Raw genomic sequence first — 12,531 nt, forward strand, 5'->3', positions numbered from 1 at the left:
ATGCCAAAAAGAAAAAAAAATGACTCCAGTAATAGGATTAAAACCCATCCTGATTGAGGTGGACCATGCCTTGACTGAAGTCACTTCACCAAAAAAATCCTACTTCCAATGGGTTCAAACCCACAGGAATGGATTGGGTTTAAGAACATGTTTTGGGGGGATACATACAGCTTCAAGTCATCACAAATGGCGTGCACAAAGTTTAGTTACTTAAATGTGAAGTTGTTTTTAAGGTTGGCAAGAAAGTAGTTCTTAGAATGGTTGTAGAGACTAGAGTGACCAACTTACTCATAGGTGTAAGGAGGATACTTAAGTTGGCAGACCATTGTTTTTTACTGAAAATGATAACTCAAGTAAATTCCTGTACAAAATGTGAAAAAGTAACTGCATCACTCAGTGTTCCCTCTGTTAGTGACAAGGTCACTCCAGTAACAATTATGTGTGCTTTAAGAAAAAAACTTTCTATATTTGTGCCAGTTTGAAATTGTTATGTACCCCAGAAAAGTCATGTTCTATAATCCTAATTCAGTATTACTGGGTGAAATATTTTGATTAAACTGTTTCCATGGAGATGTGACCCACCCAATTATGGGTGGGACCTTTTGACTAGATGGTTTCCATGGAGCTATGTCTCCACCCATTCAAGGTGGGGTTGCTTACTGGAGCCCTTTAGGAGGGAACCATTTTGGAAAAAGCTTTAGAGCCTATACAGCCAGAGATCTCTGGAGATGGAGAAGGAAAATGCCCCTGGTAAAGCCTGATGAAATGGGATGCCAGGAGAGAAAGCTAGCAGATATTGCCAGGTGGCCTCCCAGCTGACAGAGATGTCCAGAAACCAAAGAGCCCTGCAGACACCAGCCACATGCCTGCTCAGCTGACAGAGCAGTCTGGACAGCATAAGCCTTCTTGTGTGAAGGTAACCTCTTAGTGTCTTAATTTGGATATTTTTAATGGCCTTAGAACTGCAAACTTGCATTAATAAATGCCCTTTTTTTGTATGCTGTATGGTGGGGGTCACATTTCATTCTTTTCCATGTGAGTATCCTCTCATTGCAGCACCATTTTGTTGTATTTTTTGTTTGGTTGGTTTTTCATTTGTTTGGGAAGTGCATGGGCCAGGAATCAAACTCAGGTCTTCTGCATGGCAGGTGAGAATTCTACCACTAAACCACCCTTGCACCCCCAATAATGTCCTTTTTAAAAGCCATTTCATTTCTGGTATATTGCATTCCAGAGGCTCTAGCAGACCAAAACAATATTGTAATAAGTATGCAGAGCATTCCAAATTTGTAAATTTGATATAGACTATTTCAAGCATAAGAAATTAAGAAGGAACATACTGGCACCATTAGAATAGGAACACTGATTCCCATGTATAGGTGTTACATAGGTTATAGGAAATAGTCCCTTGACTTGGAGACAGTATAAAAAGTTACATAAAGGACCCTCTACACATGACATCTCAAAGAAGAGAGATCAGAATACAATTAAATCACATTCAAAAACATCTTCTGTGGATATGGCAGACGGGAGTGGATTAAATTCACTCCTGCTTTGTGGAACAAGATAGGGAATGGGGAGAAAATGACCCAGATTGCAGGCCTGGGATGTGAATAAACAAAGAGGGAAGGAGAGAGATGGAGGGATTGGGACAGGGAGAGCGGGGTGGGTCAATCCACCCTTACTCCCCCATTGGGGAGGCTGCGGTGTGAGGGGAGGTGCAATCGTAGGGAACTGATTGTTCCTCCACTCCAGCCTGCCTTAGCTGCTGGTCGGGAAATCTCCCCAAACAGGTCAGAGTTAACAGCACCCACAGGGAGCCCAGAGGTGGGCCCAGTCGTCCACTGCAGGGGGCCTGGGCCTCTGGGCACTGGGAGCAATCACCTAGCCAGGTGCTGGGAATAGCCAGTGCACAGATTCAGTGTTTGGTGGACCCGCCAGGCGTAGGCTCTGTAGGTTGGCTGATCCCCGGGAGGCTGCTCAGCCTCCCAGTACCAAGGTCCAGGACAGGCCATCCAGCTGCTGCGGTCTGGGAGCAGCAACCCTGCCATACACACCAGCTTCAGCCTCTGCTGTTCAGGTGGAGTGGGTTTGAGGAAGATACTCGGAATCGCCATCTTCTGATAAGAAGGGGTAAGTGCATGCAGGCTAACCCCATCTGCCAAGGTTTTCATTTTCTCCCTAATATCCTTTTTCCTTCCCCACCCCCACGCCACCTTTTTTTTGGCATGAGCAGGCTCCAGGAATTGAATCCAGGTCTCCCGTCCCTTCTTTTTAAAATATATTTTCGTATATATATTCCTATTAGTTGCAATATTTTTAAAGTTATTTTTACTATTTATATTATATCTTTTATTTATTCTTTACTTTTTATTTCTTAATATACATATTTTTTTTCTTAAATTTTCTCACCCATTGATGGATGCCAGTCTGAGTTCATTACCAATATATCTTGGAGTGTCTCCTTCTGACTTTGGGGCCTGCCAATGTTGAGCTTTGTTTTATTGTTGTTGTTTCATATTTTTAATTATATTCTTATTTTTTTATTTATTTTCTTTTTAGGGGGATAGTGCATGGGCCAGGAATCAAGCCTAGGTCTCCTGGGTGGTGGGAAGCCATTCTACCACTGAAGTACCCATGCACCTGGCCTAGCTTTTAGTAACCCTGAAGTAGAATTGTATCCCTTACATCAGATCTAGACCTTGGTTTGGTGGGGAATGACTGAAAAACCACATACAAAAGAAAACCTCCAATACCAAATCAATAAAAAACTTAGACAAGTAAAGGAAGCCAACTTGCAGAGTAACCTTATTAAGATAATCAAATGTCTTGAACACAACAGAAAATCACAAAACACATGAAGATCAAGCAGAAATAGCCCAGCAAAATGACCAAATCAAATTTCCAGAGGGGACACAGAATATGGAACAACTACTCAAGAATATTTATAAAGAAATATAGATTATCAAGAAAAGACTAGAAGAGAATAAAGAAGAATTCAAAAGATTAAATAGAAAAATGGCAGATCTCAAAAAGAGAAATATACAGTAGAACAAATAGAAATATATTAGAGACACATGATAGTAGATTTGAAGAAGCAGAAGGAAGAATAAGTGAGCTAGAAGACAGAGAAATTGCACATAACAACAAATGGCAAGAAAGATGGGGAAAAAATAGACTGGGTCTTAAGGAAATGATATTCAACAAAAGGTGCAAAAATATAAGAATCATTGATATTAGGGAAGGAGAAGAGAAGACTAAATGGCTGGGAAATTGGTTGAAGATATAATTGGAAAAACTTCCCAACCCTTATAAAAGAAATAAATATGCAAATCAAAGAGGTCCAATGAACTCCCAATAGAATGCAACTGAATAGGCCTACTCCAAGACACACGGTGTCATGGTTAGGGAAAGGTGTCAACTTGGCCAAATTGTGGTACCTGTTTATCTGATTGGGCAAGCGCTGGCCTGTCTGTTGCAATGAGGACATTTCATAGGGATTAGGTCATGATCACATCAGCTACATCCATAGCTGATTCCATTTGTAATCAGCCAAAGGGGGCTGTCTTCTGCAATTAGTGATGCTAAATCTAATCATGGGAAGCCTTTTAAGGAGGACTCAGAGGAGACAGGTTCCATTCCTGCTTTGGCTGGTGAGCCTCTCCTGTGGAGTTCATCCAGGCTATCCGTCGGAGTCATTGGCTTCGCAGCCTGCCCTGTGGATTTTGGACTTTGCATTCCTACGGTCATGTGATACACTTTTATAAATTTTATATTTGCAAGTATTCCCTGTTGATTCTGTTTCTCTAGAGTACCCTAACTAATACACATGGTAATCAAACTGTCAAATGTTGAAGAGAAACAGAACATTCTTAAAGCAGCACAAAAAAAGTGATCTACTACAGACAAGGGAAAAGACATAAGATGACTTCAGACTACTCAACAGGCACTATGGAAACAAGAAGGCAATGGTATGATATATTTAAGACCATGAAAGAGAAAGGCTTCCAGTCAAGAATTCTTTTTTAAGCCAAATTATCCAAATTGAGTGAGAAATTAAAATTTTCAAAGACTACTGAAGATTGAGAGAACTAATCAACAAGATGCCTTCCATACAAGAAATGCAGCAGGAAGTTGATTTAGTTTGTAAAAGCTGCCAGAATGCAATATATCAGAAACAGACTGGCTTTTAAAAAGAGGATTTATTTCTTGTCTGCCATGCAAGAAATCTGGATTCAATTCCCAGAGCCTGCACATACCAAAAAAAGAGGTGGGGGTTGGGATTTATTAGGTTGCACGTTTATTGTTCTAAGGCCATGAAAATGTCAAAATTAAGGTAAGCCTATAAAAATGTCCAAAATAAGACATCCAGGGAAAGATATCCTGGCTCAAGGAGGCCGAATGGTTTGGAGGTTTCTCTCCCAGTTGGAAAGGCACATGGTGACCTCTGCTGGCTTTCTCTCCTGGCTTCTTCAACTGTTTCCCTGGTGGTGTTTGCTTTATGCATCTCCAAAGGTCTCTGGCTGTGTGGACTCTGTTTATTCTGCTGACTCTGAGCTTTTTCCAAAATGGTTCCCTCTAAAAGGGCTCCAGAAAGCAACCCCACCTTGACTGGGTGGAGACACATCGCCACAGAAACCATCAAATTGAAAGTTACCACCCATAACTGGGTGGATCACATCTCCATGGAAACAATAAAAAAAGATCCCACCCAGCAATACTGCATGAGAATTAAAGGACATGGCTTTTCTTGGCTCTTGGGTACATAATAGCTTCAAACTGGCACAGGAGTCCTATCAGCTGAAAAAAAATACTGGAGGTGGAGGTCTGGACGAGGGCACAAAATTGAAGAATACAAATAATGGTAATTTAAAGGATAAAAAGAAAGAGAAGGAAAGGAATATAAACTCTGACAAATAAAACCTGAAGGATAAGAAGGAAGAGTCAAGAACTCCTTTTACAGTAATTATTTTGAATGTTAATTGATTAACTCACCAAATAAAAGATACTAGCTGAATGGATTTAAATATATAATTCTTCTATATGCTGATTACAAGAGACATATCTTAGACTCAAGGACACAGACTGAAAGTGAAAGGATGGGGAAAAAAAGCTATGCAAGCTGTAACCAAAAGAAAGCAGGAGTAGCTATATTAATATAAAATAAAATAGACTTTAAATGTAAAGTCATCACAAGACACAAAGGACATTACATATTGATAAAAGGGATTGTTCACCAAGAGGAAATAATCATAAATGCCTATGCTCTCAAACAAGGAACTCTAAAGTATTTGAGGCAAACATTGACAAAACTGAAATGAGCTATAGGTGTTCAATAGTAACAGTGAGAGACCTCAATACACCCTGCTCCACTATTAATAGAACAACCAGACAGAGATCAACAAGGAAACAGAGAACCTAAACAATGGGACAAGTGGGTTAGACTAATAGACATATATAGGTCATTACACCACAGAACACCAGGATATACATTCTTCCCCAGTGTGCATGGAATATTCTTCAGGATAGATCATATGTTAAGACACAAAATAAATATTTATAAATTTAATAACAATTAAATATTCAAAGCACTTTTTATGGCCACAGTGGAATGAAGCTGGAAATTAATACACACCAAGAAATTAGAGCTTTCACAAGTATATGGAGATTGAAAAACACATTTTAAATAATCAGTGGGTCAAGGAAGAAATTGCTAGAAAAATCTGTAAATATCTGGAGATGAATGATAATGAGAATATGACATATTAAAAATGATGGGACATGGCAAAGCAGTGCTGAGAGGGAAAATTATTGCACTAAATGCCTATATTAAAAACAATAGAGCAGCCGACCCGCCCACTCTCCTTCTCCCCTCTTTGTCCGCTGGCCCACCGCGCTGGGCCCACGCCCCGCAGCAGCCGACCCAGCCGCCCTCCTTCTCCCCTCTTCCCCCTCCTGCTCTGGTGGCTCTCCATCCACCACGGTGTCCTCTTCCGCCTTCACTGGCTCCTCCGCCACCAGCCTCGACAGCCTTGCCACCCTCACCTTTCCTCCTCCAGAACAGCTACTGGGGGAGTGGAGACAATACAGAGCAGCTCCCGGAGCCACGACGGAGATCAAAGGGACAGCGTACCCCATCCTGTAACGGCTGACTGTCTGGGAGAACCAGTTCCGGTGAGAACACCGAGGGACGCGGGCTTTCCTGGGCGGGACGGCAAGCGGCCGGAGTCCCTCCCTTCCTCCTTCCCAGGCCAGCTGGCAGAATTGGGCAGGCGGTCCCATTGGGCCGCGGCGGCTGGCGTCCCCACCACACGAGGCCACCCGGACCAACTGAGAGAGTTGGGTCGGAAATCCCCAGACTGCGGAGAACGGTGACCGGGGGGTCCCTTCCAAACACGTGACTCCCCAGTCCGCCTGGGAACAGTGCACTCTCCCAGGCTGCGACAGCTGGTGCCCTTCCGCCACGCTTGGCGCCCCGGGCCAACTAGGAAATTCGGTCGGGCACTCTCACGTGCTGTGGCGGCCGGCGACCCTCCCCGCGTTCGGACCCCCGGGCCGGCTGGCACTCTTCCAAGATGCTTCGGCTGCTGAACCTACCCTACGGTGAGAGTTTTCCAGAGTTAAAGGACCCACAGCAACTTTTACTGGTGGATCCCGTAGACAAACGTGTGCCACGAGCGCCACCTACTGGGCAGGATAAGAAAAACAGAACCCAGAGATTTCACAGAAAAATCTTTCAACCTGTGGGGCCCAACACTCAGGGGAATCTGACTAAATGCCCAGACGCCAGCAGAAGATAACGGATCACGCTCAGAAAATTGAAAATATGGCCCAGTCAAAGGAACAAACCAATAGTTCAAATGAGATACAGGAGCTGAAACAACTAATGCTGAATATACGAACAGAAATGGAAAACCTCTTCAAAAACGAAATCGATAAATTGAAGGAGGACATGAAGAAGACATGGGCTGATCAAAAAGAAGAAATAGAAAAACTGAAAAAACAAATCACAGAGCTTATGGAAGTGAAGGATAAAGTACAAAAGATGGAAAAAACAATGGATACCTACAATGATAGATTTAAAGAGACGGAAGATAGAATTAGTGATTTGGAGGATGGAACATCTGAATTCCAAAAAGAAACAGAAACTATCCAGAAAAGAATGGAAAAATTCGAACAGGGTATCAGGGAACTCAAGGACAATATGAACCGCACAAATATACGTGTTGTGAGTGTCCCAGAAGGAGAAGAGAAGGGAAAAGGAGGAGAAAAACTAATGGAAGAAATTATCACTGAAAATTTCCCAACTCTTATGAAAGACCTAAAATTACAGATCCAAGAAGTGCAGCGCACCCCAAAGAGATTAGACCCAAATAGGCATTCCCCAAGACACTTATTAGTTAAAATGTCAGAGGTCAAAGAGAAAGAGAGGATCTTGAAAGCAGCGAGAGAGAAGGAATCCATCACATACAAGGGAAACCCAATAAGACTATGTGTAGATTTCTCAGCAGAAACCATGGAAGCTAGAAGACAGTGGGATGATATATTTAAGTTACTAAAAGAGAAAAACTGCCAACCAAGACTCCTATATTCAGCAAAATTGTCCTTCAAAAATGAGGGAGAAATTAAAACATTCTCAGACAAAAAGTCACTGAGAGAATTTGTGACCAAGAGACCAGCTCTGCAAGAAATACTAAAGGGAGCACTAGAGTCAGATACAAAAAGACAGAAGAGAGAGGTATGGAGAAGAATGTAGAAAGAAGTAAAGTCAGATATGATATATATAATACAAAAGGCAAAATGGTAGAGGAAAATATTATCCAAACAGTAATAACTCTAAATGTTAATGGACTGAATTCCCCAATAAAAGACATAGACTGGCAGAATGGATTAAAAAACAGGATCCTTCTATATGCTGTCTACAGGAAACACATCTTAGACCCAAAGATAAATATAGGTTGAAAGTGAGAGGTTGGGAAAAGATATTTCATGCAAATAACAACCAGAAAAGAGCAGGAGTGGCTATACTAATATCCAACAAATTAGACTTCAAATGTAAAACAGTTAAAAGAGACAAAGAAGGACACTATATACTAATAAAAGGAACAGTTAAACAAGAAGACATAACAATCATAAATACTTATGCACCGAACCAGAATGCCCCAAAATACGTGAGGAATACACTGCAAACACTGAAAAGGGAAATAGACACATATACCATAATAGTTGAAGACTTCAATTCACCACTCTCATCAATGGACAGAACATCTAGATAGAGGATCAATAAAGAAATAGAGAATCTAAATACTACTATAAATGAGCTAGACTTAACAGATCTCTATAGGACATTACATCCCACAACAGCAGGATACACCTTTTTTTCAAGTGCTCATGGATCATTCTCAAAGATAGACCATATGCTCGGTCACAAAGCAAGTCTTAACAAATTTTAAAAGATTGAAATCATACACAACACTTTCTTGGATGATAAAGGAATGAAGTTGGAAATCAATAATAGGCAGAGTGCCAGAAAATTCACAAATACATGGAGGCTCAACAACACACTCTTAAACAACAAGTGGGTCAAAGAAGAAATTGCAACAGAAATTAGTAAATACCTAGAGGCGAATGAAAATGAAAACACAACATATCAAAACTTATGGGACGCAGCAAAAGCAGTGCTAAGAGGGAAATTTATTGCCCTAAATGCCTTTATCAGAAAAGAAGAAAAGGCAAAAATGCAGGAATTAACTGTCCACTTGGAAGAACTGGAGAAAGAACAGCAAACTAATCCCAAAGCAAGCAAAAGGAAAGAAATAACAAAGATTAGAGCAGAAATAAATGAAATTGAGAACATGAAAACAATAGAGAAAATCAATAAGACCAGAAGTTGGTTCTATGAGAAAATCAACAAGATTGATGGGCCCTTAGCAAGATTGACAAAAAGAAGAAGAGAGAGGATGCAAATAAATAAGATCAGAAATGGAAGAGGAGTCATAACTACTGACCTCACAGAAATAAAGGAGGTAATAACAGGATACTATGAACAACTTTACACTAATAAATACAACAATTTAGATGAAATGGACGGGTTCCTGGAAAGACATGAACAACCAACTTTGACTCAAGAAGAAATAGATGACCTCAACAAACCAATCACAAGTAAAGAGATTGAATTAGTCATTCAAAAGCTCCCTAAAAAGAAAAGTCCAGGCCCAGACGGCTTCACATGTGAATTCTATCAAACATTCCAGAAAGAATTAGTATCAACTCTCCTCAAACTCTTCAACATAATCAAAGTGGAGGGAAAACTACCTAATTCATTCTATGAAGCCAACATCACCCTCATACCAAAACCAGGCAAAGATATTACAAAAAAAGAAAACTACAGACCAATCTCTCTAATGAATATAGATGCAAAAATCCTCAATAAAATTCTAGCAAATCGTATCCAACAACACATTAAAAGAATTATACATCATGACCAAGTAGGATTCATCCAGGTATGCAAGGATGGTTCAACATAAGAAAATCAATTAATGTAATACACCACATCAACAAATCAAAGCAGAAAAATCACATGATCATCTCAATTGATGCAGAGAAGGCATTTGACAAGATTCAACATCCTTTCCTGTTGAAAACACTTCAAAAGATAGGAATACAAGGGAACTTCCTTAAAATGATAGAGGGAATATATGAAAAACCCACAGCTAATATCATCCTCAATGGGGAAAAATTGAAAACTTTCCCCCTAAGATCAGGAACAAGACAAGGATGTCCACTATCACCACTATTATTCAACATTGTGTTGGAAGTTCTAGCCAAAGCAATTAGACAAGAAAAAGAAATACAAGGCATCAAAATTGGAAAGGAAGAAGTAAAACTATCACTGTTTGCAGACGATATGATACTATACGTCGAAAACCCGGAAAATCCACGACAAAACTACTAGAGCTAATAAATGAGTACAGCAAAGTAGCAGGCTACAAGATCAACATTCAAAAATCTGTAGCTTTTCTATACACTAGTAATGAACAAGCTGAGGGGGAAATCAAGAAACGAATCCCATTTACAATCGCAACTAAAAGAATAAAATACCTAGGAATAAATTTAACTAAAGAGACAAAAAACCTATATAAAGAAAACTACAAAAAACTGCTAAAAGAAATCACAGAAGACCTAAATAGATGGAAGGGCATACCGTGTTCATGGATTGGAAGACTAAATATAGTTAAGATGTCAATCCTACCTAAATTGATTTACAGATTCAATGCAATACCAATCAAAATCCCAACAACTTATTTTTCAGAATTAGAAAAACCAATAAGCAAATTTATCTGGAAGGGCAGGATGCCCCGAATTGCTAAAAACATCTTGAGGAAAAAAACAAAGCTGGAGGTCTCGTGATGCCAGACTTTAAGGCATATTATGAAGCCACAGTGGTCAAAACAGCATGGTATTGGCATAAAGATAGATATATCGACCAATGGAATCGAATAGAATGCTCAGATATAGACCCTATCATCTATGGACATTTGATCTTTGATAAGGCAGTCAAGCCAACTCACCTGGGACAGAACAGTCTCTTCAATAAATGGTGCCTAGAAAACTGGATATCCATATGTAAAAGAATGAAAGAAGACCCGTGTATTAGTTAGGATTCTCTAGAGAAACAGAATCAACAGGGAACACTTGCAAATATAAAATTTATGAAAGTGTCTCACGTGACCGTAGGAATGCAGAGTGCACGTGACCGTAGGAATGCAGAGTCCAAAATCCACAGGGCAGGCTGCGAAGTCAATGACTCCAATGGATGGCCTGGATGAACTCCACAGGAGAGGCTCACCAGCCAAAGCAGGAATGCAACCTGTCTCCTCTGAGTCCTCCTTAAAAGGCTTCCCATGATTGGATTTAGCATCACTAATTGCAGAAGACACTCCCCTTTGGCTGATTACAAATGGAATCAGCTGTGGATGTAGCTGACGTGATCATGACCTAATCCTATGAAATGTCCTGATTGCAACAGACAGGCCAGCGCTTGCCCAATCAGATGAACAGGTACCACAACTTGGCCAAGTTGACACCTGTCCCTAACCATGACAGTCCACCCCTTGTCAACTTGGCACATATATATATATATATCACCTTAGACCATACTTAATTTCCAAATGAAAACAAATAAGCACACATTTTTTCTTTTACCTGACAATACTCAACTGTCCTGCATATAACTAGAAACACATTAAATCTCTCCAGAATAGCATGCAAATCCTTGGGCAACATTCATTCTTAAACTTGATATCTTACAACTTAAATAGTATAACACAAACAAAACAGCATTACAGTCCTCGTTTCTGTAACTGATCACGTGGTCTAAGTTCATATTTATCACTACCTTCTTCCACTACCCATTCCATGTTCCCTTTCCCCTCAGCAAGCACTTCAGCTGGCCGTGGTTCTTTGCCTGGTGGGGTGACCCAAACCTTCATTCCTGAAGTCTCAGAGCCATTAGTGGTCCTGCCTGGATTGTGTTGTTGCAGTTTTCCATTGATTTTAATCACAGGGCATGGTAGTACTAATAGACGCCCCAGGGGATCTCCTATATTCCAAGAAAACTCTTCTTTACCTCCATTATGTAGTTGCAGTCCTACTTCCTTCTGATAGTCAGGGTCAATTACCCCAGACAATAATGTAATCCCCTTCTTGGTGTGTTGATCCAGAGGCATAAGTAGCCCAAAGTGGCCAGGTGGCAATCTTAACTTCCAGTTCAGTGGTATCACTGTTGTTTCTCCTGGAGAAAGCACACCCTGTTTTGGAACTAAAACCTGTAGACCAGCAGAACTCAGGGTAGCAGGGACAGGAAGCAAAAATTTTCCTAGTGGATCACTAGCAGTAATAGTTAGTGGCACCACACCCATTTCCACCCCTTGGTTCCTGGACCCATGGATCATGGCTATGGGAGAAACAGCACCATACAGCGGACGCTGATTCAGAGCATACACAGCTTCCTGGAGAACATTACCCCAGCCTTTCAAGTTTTTGCCACCTAGTTGGCACCGTAATTGAGTTTTCAAAAGGCCATTCCACCGTTCTATCAATCCAGCTGCTTCTGGATGATGGGGAACATGGTAAGACCAGAGAATTCCATGAGCATGTGCCCATTCCCGCACTTCATTTGCTGTGAAGTGTGTTCCTTGATCTGAAGCAATGCTATGTGGAATACCATGACGATGGATAAGGCATTCTGTAAGCCCACGGATAGTAGTTTTGGCAGAAGCATTGCGAGCAGGGAAAGCAAACCCATATCCAGAGTATGTGTCTATTCCAGTTAGAACAAATTGCTGCCCCTTCCATGAAGGGAGTGGTCCAATGTAATCAACCTGCCACCATGTAGCTGGCTGGTCACCTCGGGGAATGGTGCCATATCGGGGGCTGAGTGTGGGTCTCTGCTGCTGGCAGATTGGGCACTCAGCAGTGGCTGTAGCCAGGTCAGCCTTGGTGAGTGGAAGTCTATGTTGCTGAGCCCAT

The sequence above is a fragment of the Tamandua tetradactyla genome, chromosome 4 (assembly GCF_023851605.1).
Source record: "Tamandua tetradactyla isolate mTamTet1 chromosome 4, mTamTet1.pri, whole genome shotgun sequence".
Lineage (NCBI taxonomy): Eukaryota > Metazoa > Chordata > Mammalia > Pilosa > Myrmecophagidae > Tamandua > Tamandua tetradactyla.